Genomic DNA, 12283 nt, shown 5'->3' on the forward strand with positions numbered 1-12283 from the left:
AATGTATTTCATGCATGATATCGTTATGCACCAAGTCAACATAGCTGCAATATCTAAATTTCACGATTTTCAAACAAACATATTTAAACTTTCACCAATCGTCAACGTACACTAGATACAGTGTTTACACAGGTCGTAGGAGTCCCTAGCAACCTTTGAGCAAAGTCCCGACGACTGCCACCCTTTAAGATCTTGGGAAACAGTTTACTAACCTGTTTAAGACAAAATGGTACTGATATCTTCCTGTAATTCGGAATAGTGAAACTTAACTCGAATAACACTTTCGGTGTTTTAATTGTCGTATAGCACGGTATATTTTGAATTTCCGATTTGGGTTAAAAAACCTCATAGAACAAAAACTTTCCAAATGATGTTACCTTATGATTTGATTATTGATTTGAGGTTTCAAGGTAATAGGCCGTTGTTCATGTTAAAATCTATTACCTTTGTTTTGTTAGTGTATGCGAAAAGATTCCGTGTTTTTGCAATAAGAGAGTTTATCAAGGCAGCTTTGTAACCCACCTGCATGCTGCAGTCTCTGACACAAACGTGTCATTGAGAAATGTGTTGAATAGAGCAGCTTATATTAAGATTGGGGGAAACAGTTTACTATATATATATATATAATAGACTTGACAATGCTTCATTTATACCAGCATTTTGCAGGATATAAACCATCTTTTGGGGAGCCGTCATTATTTACGGCTTTGGGACTTGTAGGAATGTGAGGGGTTGGGTCACTCAAAAAATTGAAAACTTCAAGAGGGGGGTGCTCAAAATTTTTGGTGTGAAACAAATTGAAACATCTTTCAGATTGCACCAGTGCACACATCAATTTCTCAAAAATGTCGATGTGAGAGGGGGGACACCCCCTTCTCGTTCTACCCCCTTGGAGTGTTCTAACAGTTTTACTCGTAAGAATCAGATAAAAACACTTCTCAGATTGCACCAGACTGCACTATTGCACACTTCAATTTCTAAAACTGTTCACAGGATCTAGGCCAAGACTGAACTGTTGCTGTCACAGAAACATATATGTTAATTGACTTCAGGTCAATAACCATTTTGACAATTCATCATACCAGGCTTGTCATTAGAAGCTGGCACCTGGAGAAATGACACAAGATTAAGGAGGTCACATATTTTCCATTCAGCATATTCTTTGGTCTTCAATCTTTGGCAAACTGAGAACTGTTGTTTACAAAATGTATTGTCATTGTTTGGTTGTTGAATATTGTGACAAACACTGATCTTGCAAAAAATGTAAAAAATATAAGTGTTCAATGTCATTTTCAAACTATTTTACCGAGTGCAAAGTAAATTGAAACACCTCTCAGATTGCACCATTACATCCACCAACTTCTCAAAATTTCCGATGCGAGAGGGGGACCCCCTCTCATGCTCTCCCCCATTGGGTGTTCCAACAGCTTTACTTAGTGAAAAAAAATAAAAATATCTCTCAGATTGCACTAGACTGCACCATTGCTCACATCAATTTCTCAAAATTTTCCACGCAAGATAGGGGACAGCCCCTTCTGACACTTTCCCCCTCAGCCTCTTGCGTGTTCTCCCCCTGTGCTTTCTAAAATTCTGCCCCGTCAGATATCCTAGTGAAAACCCTGTAATGATACCCAACCAAATTAAACGATACAATATGGTTGGATACTGGTTATAGCGTGTGATTTGCTCACGTGTTTACACACGTGAGCATATGTCGTAGCGATGTCTGTCTGTCTGTCTGTCTGTCTGTGTGTCTGTGTGTCCGTGTGTCTGTCTGTCTGTCTGTCTGTCTGTCTGTTGGTCCGATATCTCAAAAACGGCTTATCAGATCAGAATCAAATCTGGTACATAGATTTAGTTAGCCAATGGCAAGAACTGATTAGTTTTTGGTGGGTCTGGCTTGCATACTTTTTGCTCATTTGCATAATTAATGATTTTAGAAAAAAACGGATATTCATTAAAAACGACTACACACAATTTGATGAGATTTGCTACAAATGTTGATCACACCAAGATATATCAGTAGTGGGAACCATTAAGGGGTGACATGAAAGAGAGTTGCTAATTTGCATATTTAATGAACTTTCCTAATTAGGGATATATGTCTGATTTGACTCTATCAAAATCGACCAAACTTGGTATGTATATTAAAGATACTATGATTTAACATTATTGAAAGTCATTAAGCGTTTTAACTGCAGCCAATTCCTAATTTACATATTTAATGAACTTTGCTAATGAGAGATATATATTTAAATTGACTGGACCAAAGTTGATGAAACTTGCTACATGTATTGAAGCTACTATGATACAACATTTTTGAAAGTCATTAAACATTTTTACTTCAGCCAATTCCCAATTTGCATATTTAATAAACTTAGCAAATTAGGGATATATATCTGAATTAACTTGATTGTAGTTATCGAAACTTGCTATATACATCAAAGATACTGTGAATTAATATTATTGAAAATCAAAAAACATTTTTACTTCAGCCAATTCCTAATTTGCATATTAAATGAATTTTCATAATTAGGGATATTTATCTGAATTGACTCGATCAAAATTGATGAAACTTGCTATGTACATTAAAGACACTATATTACAATATTATTGAAAGTCATTAAGCATTTCTCTTCAGCCAATTCCTAATTTGCATATTAAACGAACTTTCCTTATTAGAGATATATATCTTAATCAACTTGACCAAAGTTGACAAAACTTGCTACATATATTGCAGATACCATGATACAACATTGTTGAAAATCATTAAGCATTTTTACTTAAGCCAATTCCTAATATACATATTTAATGACCTTTGCTTATTAGGGATATATACTGGATTTACTTGATCAAAGTTGGCAAAACATGCTATGTACATTGATGATTATACCAGGTTAAAACAATATCAAAAGTCATTTCACATTTTCATGTCAGCTAATTTATAATTTGCATGTCTAATGAGCTTTCACAGCTCGGCATATATGGCTTGAAGGACTTGGCCAACGGTAATTACACTTGCTATATGAAGTGGTGATACAATGACAGCAGTAAAAGAACTTTGATATTTTTATTTCAGCTAATTACATATTTGTATACTTCATGACCTAATCGGCGGTGATTATTGTTCATTACGTTGATCATAATATTTTCAATGAAGTTGCAAACATGTGGCAAAGGTTAAAATTTACAAATAACTGCAATATATAATGAAACACGTGAGCATTTTCAGTTCATATCTGGTTTTATATCTGTATTTTATTGTCACTTTGGATTTCATTTTGTTGATTTTATCTTTTTTATACCGTCGTGAGATAACCGATGATAATCTAGCAATGCTAGCCTTCCTGAGTGTCTTTTTATACAGTATTCAGGCAATCTCGTATGCCGACGCCGTAAAGAACACAATAAGATGAAATACAATACTTTGATTTCAATCGACATTAGAAAAGACACAAAAGTACAAATTATCACTTGCCAGTGCGTTGCATGCTACAGATCTTTTGTTTCGAACTAACGCATTGAATAAACTAGAACGATATTTACACTGCTCAATATTCAATGCGGGTAGTACGCCATATACCTCCATGAGAAGGATAAGTTACTGGTTGAATTTTTAAATGTGTAAACAAGTTAGACCATGCATGCTGTTGATTCCGTGCTGGTAGTAGTATCACGTGGTGCCAGTATTGTTAGAGTCCAAATCGAGAGGAATTGCGGGGATTTATCTCGTCAATGGACGCTAATGTATCGAGAGCGCAAAATACTAATTTTCTTTGCGCCAAATTGGAAGATTGTGACAACTCATGTGACATGCCAATAAATGTAACAAAATAAGCCATACATGTAATAAAATAAAATAAATAACCAGAACTATAATAAATGGTAACCATAAATGCTATAAAAACCCCACGCGTTGATCATACCTTGGTTGTTTGCATTTAGTGTATTTGTGTGTTTTGTGTATGATGAGATCATGAAATCTGTCTGAGATAATCTATTAAGTACCATTGCCTAATGTAAAATTTGAAACAAACATTGTAATGTACCGCAATAATATTGTATCATCAGTAAGTGAACTGACCCGATGGAAAACTAGCCGTATTTGAATGGTGTAGTCTGCTCTCCTTGCGTAAGTCCAGGAAGTACTCAAACAGCAAGAATTACTCTTCTATCATGAAAACCTCATCCACAATTCCGAATAAATTTGTATATAAAATGACTGTGTTATAGGGGAATTAAAACAAGCAAGATTGAAGATTAGAGAGATAAAATAAAAATCAAGAAAAGTGGAACACAGGCCAGGTAAGGAAATTAAAATGAATTACAATATCTATACATTAAAATAGTTCAGACAGACAGACAGACGGACAGACACAAACATATTTGTATGTATGTATGTATGTATGTATGTATGTATGTATGTATGTATGTATGTATGTATGTATGTATGTATGTATGTATGTATGTATGTATGTATGTCTGTATGTATGTACACTCACACATACACACACGTACACATAACATTAGCATATGTAAATTGTATTCATATTTTTCATTAAAAAACTTCAGAAGTGTGTGTCCTTCTCTTGAGCAGCTTTTCATATAAGTTGAAAGTTTCTGTTTCAGATTTGTTGAAATCACATTATCCAGGTATGTTCAAAAAGTGATGAAATTCGTATACGTACGTTCGATGATGGATTTTGTCGAAAGCAATGAAACCCATATCGATCTATTTTCTTTATACATTTGTATCAGGCTCCAGGCCAATAGACAACGATAATTTATAAAACACTAAGAAAAAACATGTTTTCCGATGCCTTCACTAGAAAAAGTAAGCGTACGTGCAGGTATACACGCTCTTAATGTAAACATTTTCAGATCTCTTAATTCTATCGATCACGCATTAATCACCAAAAGATATTGTAGGATGTACAACAAACACAGTACTTGTACTACATTTCCGGTCCAAGAAAACTTTAAAAAGGTTTTCTTAAAGAGGCACTCCCACTTGGTAACATTTTTAAAACACATTCTTTTAATGCCAACGGTCGATATTTGACATGGCGACTGCGCGCGGGTCGCGAGATATCGATAAAAACAAGTCCTCAAAAAAGTTAAAGTTTGAATTCCGGTGGCCCACCTGAATTCACCTTCCGAAAATAGAACATTTGGCAGTGCGGACGCAGATACCCGAGACGCGCAAAATCGATTTTCCTTCGTGGGTGGTATGGAACGCGAAAATTTCAAAAAAAAATCACTAAATCTAGCGCTACACATTGTAAAGAAATATCGCCTGTAGTTCATCGAGAATTCAACTTATGTTAATTATAACTGGGCGAATTGAAAGATAAATAGTTAGATTTACCAAATCGTACATTATTTAGTGTCTTATTAGTTTATATCGCTGAAAAATCGCGAAGTTAAATGTTGTCTCGTGCGTTTTTACAGAAAATACAACTCATTCACTCCTGAATTTTCCGGTCATGCTCATTACATGTTTCTTCTCCAAGTAGGCAAGTTCGATTTTGTCACTGTCCTTTTACACAGCCATCCAACTTAAACGCTATGCCCTCAGTTTTGGCGATAAGGCCGTGAGACGGAAATGTTAACTTAAAATAGCACTGACAGGTACAGGTAGTCCTTGCAAATCCCGCAAACAACAGCTAAAGCGCATGCGTGAAGGTTGCCCTCTAGCGACGATACTCATTGTAGCGTTTCTTAAATATAATTTTTACAATAGCCCAAACGGGATTCGAACCCCCACACACTCACAGCAACATCGCCTAGCTGCTAGGCCTCACTCAAAACCAGTCGGCTACCGTTTACCGTTTCTCATCCTGAACTTTTGCGCCGGAGAAAGTATCTCCCCTATAAAAGTGCAGAAAATTAAGTATAAAAAATGAGGCGATTTACTGAAGCCTTGTATCTCTAAAGTGGCCAATATAAATTTACTAAAAAAACATAAATGAACTATTACTGATTGTCACTGATTTTTCTGAAATGCACACTTACATATTGAGCCAGAAAGGCAAAAAAAAAAAAAATACAAGAATCACAGCTTCAAGGCTATATCTGAGTTCAGTTATTTTAACAAGTATTGTTCTAAAAGTACAGGTTTAATTAATGATGAGGTTATGCGATTTACCTAAACTAAAATACCTTATTTTTTTATAAATCTTTTACAATTTGATGCAATAAGTATCTTATAACAATACAACAACAATAGGCCCTATAAATTTTATTTTAACTCTATAGCCATGATAGGTATACGCCTCTTTTCACAAGGGTCAAACACAAAGAAAACTTATACACAGAAGACAGAGTACAGGATAACAACAACATTACAACACAGACAGGTTTCATGTAAAATTGTCGAAAACGCTTTGTCGATAAAATTTGTAACAAGCCTGCTTAAAACCTCTAACACTTGTACAACTTCTTATTGCTGAAGGCAAATTGTTGTACAGGTAATTACTCAAAAAGACTGCTTAAATAATTCGGTTCTAGCAAATGTAACTTGTACTGCTTTATTACCAATAAATCTTAAAATCTTTGTGGATCTTTGTACTTCGTTGTTATATCCCGGATGTATTGAGGAGACTGGCCACAACATACCCTTGTAAACAGACACTATTATGTTGTACTTATACCGATGGGATAGCAGATACCATTGTAAAAGTGTAAACATTTCAATGGATGAGGTACCAATGTCACAATTCAAAATTTATAGTCACATTGCCCGCTTTAAAAGACAGTTCAAGTGATCCATATCCTTTTGACTACAACAACCCCAAATACTGAGACCATAATCACAATATGGTAAAATGAAACTGTTATAAAATTGACGCCTTGCTGAAACTGGTAAAAATGCTTAAATTCTGGCAAGAAGATACAGATTACTCTTTATTTTTTCACAATACTATCAACATGTAATGTTTATGATAAATGACTCTGAATCTTCCATACCAAGCAGCTTATCGCTTTCTACATTTTAAATATCACTGTCACCATCTTATAATGGAACTTTGAGTTCATTTTCAACCAAAATTCATAAAATTGCAGCAAATCAAGATTGTAATAATGATTAATGTCTTCAATGGCAATAAATCATTGTTGTAATGACATGTCAAAAAGAAATTTAAATGTTTCAGTCTTGTCACGCATAACGTTCACTGGCCGTCAGTCCATGTAGTGTTGATCTGAAAGAATAAGTTCACACCACTTATTAATATACATGCATATTAAAAACCAGCAAATTATCATTTATTATACATATGTTTTAAAAGTATTTGTCAATGATTCTTCATCACGTCCTCAGTTAATTGTTAAGACACTTTAGTGCGTAAATTGTATAAAGAATGACACTCTTTGAAAATTATCACTTCAATGGATAAACATGCATGATATATTAACAGATATCAGTAGCAGATATTGTTATATAAAACAGGATTTTCAAAAAACATCCTTCCATATCAGTTGTTCTGTGGAATCGTCCGACTTAAATGCTTTCATTTGTTTCTGATAGGATCTCATCTCACAAGCTTAATGCACATCCGATGTGAACTCCCAATAGACTCCCTATGCTTGATATGAACTTCAGCCTACTTAGTATACAGCATCGCCCTCTAGACTATCATTTTCTCTAATGTGTACAGGTGAAGCTAAAAAATAGTCACTGCTATGGCTAAAGACGCGGGTCATAGGAAGGGGGCTTTGTAGACACTCAGAGAAAAATCAAGAGAAGAATCGGAAATAGTACCCAAAAATGCAAGAAGATCGTTATTGACGATAAACTATAACAGGTATGGATTCAGAGACGTATTGGAAGCCATCGATGCTGGTTTATTAAGTTAATTATAGCTTTTTGTCAGGAAAATCCGTCTCCGAACTCGGCTGTACGTGCGTATAGCGGCTATTCCATTTCCCGACTTCCTATGTTTCTAATGCATACCAAAGCGGCCATCACCGTATATCGAACAGCAAGTGACTGTGGCTCGAGGGTAACTTGCATGGTATTGTTTTTGAAATACCGCGACGGTTATAGCTATTCTGCGTGATAATACATTAAGTAAGCGACAATAGATTGTCAACTTAATGCTTCCCTAACAAATAACTGGATTAAACGACCGTGATACTAAATATGAATATTGTGAACGAAGTTATCATCAATTATATCGCCTGGAAAGTTAATGTACTTCCGGTTTTCAGGTGTCTGCATTTCATACGCTATCGTACTGTCAAATGACCTCCTCCAGAAGCGATATTCACAAAATCTATTCCTATACATAAACTGTTACGGAAATTACCAAAATTGTTCAAGATAAGGCCGTGAGACGAAAATGTTAACATCAGAAAGAAGGACATAATACCGACAACTTTCTCCTAACGATGCAATCCACTATCGTCAGCAATGTCAATTTTCTTTGGGCATATTTACATTATTTAGAGGAGGATTACTGCATGAACGGTAAATTTTGATCGGAGACCAGTATTCTTAAAATAAGATTACTTAAAATATTCGATCTCAAACTTACTTGGCGAAATTAAACGAAAATTTGGAGAGCTCCACCTACCTGAACCGTCACCCAGTCAGTCTGATGTTGCTCTGAAGCGCACGCCAGGACCCCTTGGCAACGATGGAATTTGGCATAAGCATGCTTAGCAACAACGGAAAAATCGCATATCTGCGTCCGCACTGTGGCACTGGGTCCATTATCAACTAAACTATGGAGTACGAGTCTACGCTGACGCTTCTGTACGCCACAGCAGTACCACTCGCGTCGGTGAGCGGTCATGTCCCATGGGAGAAAGCCGAGTCCTACTGACTCGGTAAAAAAACGAAAAACAAAGTTTGCTGATTCCACCAGAATTCGCATAGGTGACTAGCACAGATAGGTGCGGTTGATATATAGTATGCATAGTGCTATGTATCGAACCACGCGTAACTGTGTGGTAGACGACAAAATGTAGTCATCAGAGGCAACTAATATTTTACACGTAAAATACGATATATATGTGGTATTGTTTAAAAATTTAATACAACTGATTGAGAATAATGAAAACGACAAAAACTAAGGAGAAGTATTAAAAAATGAATTACCAGAGGTAAAGGCATTGATAATGATGTATATAAAGTCATCGCAGTAGGAGGTAAATTAATTGCGTCATTCGAACGTTTTTGGACTCCTTAGAATATCGTCTATCAGCACAACAACACACATTCGGGGGATTTCGGGTCATAACCAGAAACGATCGTAAAACTTCGGGATGTGAAAAATACGCTCGGGAAATGACCTGTTTTTGTCGATATCTCGCGATCCGCGCGGAGTCACCACGTCAAATATCGACTGTTGGCATTAAAAAAATGTGAAAAGTGTGAAAAACTCACTTACAAACGTCACAGGAAAGAAAGTGAGACATCTTTGGGAAAACGAGAGTGATAATAGTTGTCTAGCAAATATTGGAGTCCGCTCTCAAGTACATGGTTGTTTGGTAAATTCATAGTATGGGCTGACTGTTATCATTGGGACTACATAGAATATGCAAATTAAGATTGAATCAGTAACTACGGAGGCATACAGCTCCCGGGAAGACAAAGCGAAGGTACATGACATATGCACTGTTGCAAAATTAAACGGAAACCATTTCAAATTTACTAAGTGGAAGTATTTATAAAAAATGAAAACCTAAGATTAAATGTTCGTCAATGGCTGGTCAGACTGTTGTGTGGACTATTTCTATATTCCAGTTTGAAGTGATATCTACAAGGTAATTTCTCTTATACATGTATTGCTGGGTATATCGTTCCGGACTTTTGTTGCACTATATTTTACTGTAAAACCACCTGCCTGATGGCGAAATCGTTATGAACGCTCCGCCTTGTACTATACATTATTATTATTATTATTATTATTATATTATTATTATTAGACTTTATTTAAAGAGGGTAATCTGAGTTACAAAACAAATTGTAATTTACATCAGAGCCCTCTGTGAACTCGAAAAAAGTACATGCGTATAGATAGCAAATACAATGTACATGCAAATACAGCAAGTGTTCAAATAGAAGATTAGTAACATCTTCATTGCAACAAAAAGAAAATAAATTAATCTGAATCTGAACCCTCATTTGTAAACTTCGTCATAAGATAATCTCGCAACTTCACTTTGAAAGTGGGTAAAGTTGAGGTATTTCTAATCGCAGGGGGGAATTGTATTCCAAGTACTCGCAGCACGAAAAGAGAAAGACTTTTGACCTGTGGTAGTCTTAAATTTTGGAACACACAAATTTCCACGACTGGCATTACGGGTGTTTGATGAAATTCGATGAAAAACGTCACTCAAATAAGAGGGTGCAAGGCCATTCAATGATTTGAATGTCAATAATGCGGTGAAATAGATAATACGTAGGTCAATCGGCAACCAGTGCAAAGTTAAAAAGATAGTTCGTGAGGGAACACTCATGTCAACCCCTAAAATTACTCTTCCAGCCCTCTTCTGGAGTTTGTAAATACGGTGAAGATTTGACTTCGAAGAATTGCCCCAAACAGTGCAACAATAATCAATCAAAGAAAGGAACAGTGCATTGTACACAACCAAAAGAGTACTCGTAGTGGCAAATGGACGTAATTTGCGAAGGATACCAATTCTGATAGAAAGTTTCTTACACAGGTTATCAACGTGAACATCCCAACTTAAAGTTGAATCAATTGAAACGCCTAAAAGAAGAGACATTAGAGATAATTGTTTCTTGTATTGTGACACAAATAGAGGCCTCAGTGTTAGTAACATGTCTAATTTTAGGGCAAGAAGCAATAACCATACTTTTAGTTTTCTCCTCGTTGACAACCATAGCATTATTAGAAACCCACGATGAGATTACGAGAAATAATTTCATCGACGCTATTACCTGAAACACACAAAGTCTGGTCGTCAGCGAACATATTTAACTCACCCGTTTTTGTTTTGTTTTTTTATTATTATTATTAGACTTTATTTAAAGAGAAATACATACATACGTCGTATCGGAAGGGAAAAAGGCTTTAAGAGCTTCAGGTAGTCTGGGATTTAAGGCATCATGTACAAATACTGCACGCTGTAAGGCCAAAAAAAAAAAATTGTGTGTTTCCTGTAACATGCTCTTCAGAAATAGGGTAGGTAGGTCGGAAAAAATTTTTTTTTTGGTAATTTTTTTTTTTCTGCAAAAAAGAAAATGAAATTTCAATACCTTTCGACAAGGGTCAAGGCATCGTCATTGTCAACACAAAAGATTACATACACGAATGCAAAGACAATTACGCAACACTCAGTATTATACACAACTAGACAGTGCGACACAGAACAAACAGTAAACAAAGTACACGAACTATTAAACAAAATGTACGAGAACAAACACATCGACCATGATACTTATAAGTATCTCGATCCAAAAAACATAAAAATCCGTACCCCGCAGTGGTACTTATTGCCTAAAATTCACAAACCGCCGCTTGAAAACTCAACGTTTGCAGGGAGACCAATATTTAGTGGCTGCTCCAGTCCCACTAACAGAATTTCAGAATTGCTGGATTACTTCATAAAACCACTGGTCCAGCAACCGTCAAATATAAAAGACACAACAAACTTCATACAAGAAATAGAAAAAACAAATTTCCCCCAACATGCATTTCTTGTAACACTCGACGTGGTGTCGATGGACACAAACACAATTCACGACGAAGCGATTCGGCTAGTCAGTGAAACATTAAACTCACAAACCTCGCTTCAAACAAATTACAGCATCAAAAAACCACCACGGAAGACTTAATAGAAATGATTTCACTAATTCTAAACACAACAGTTTTGAATTTAACAAGCAATATTTCCGCCAAACCCGCGGCTGCAGCATGGGATCGAATGCCTCGCCAGAGATAGCAGACATTGCTTTTCATGAACTGAAAAGAAAATAATCGTAAACAACCACAACAACATTCACTTCTGGAAAAGATTCAGAGATGATGTCTTTGCAATCTTTCTGGGAACACAAACCGAACTCACTAACTTCATTCAAAAAATCCACACAATGCACCCAACGTTTAAGTTTTCATACGAAAACTCAACACAAGAAATTACATTCCTAGATGTAGTAGTTTCAAAGGTGCAAGATACCACAAAGAAAATATCCTCGACATCAAAACACATACTAAACCAACAGACACATTCCAATTTCTACATAGAGAATCTTGTCACCCGACAGCAACATTTAATGGCTTTATCAAAGGTGAAATCCTTAGATACGCTC

This window comes from Ptychodera flava, chromosome 21 (genome assembly GCF_041260155.1).
Source record: "Ptychodera flava strain L36383 chromosome 21, AS_Pfla_20210202, whole genome shotgun sequence".
Lineage (NCBI taxonomy): Eukaryota > Metazoa > Hemichordata > Enteropneusta > Ptychoderidae > Ptychodera > Ptychodera flava.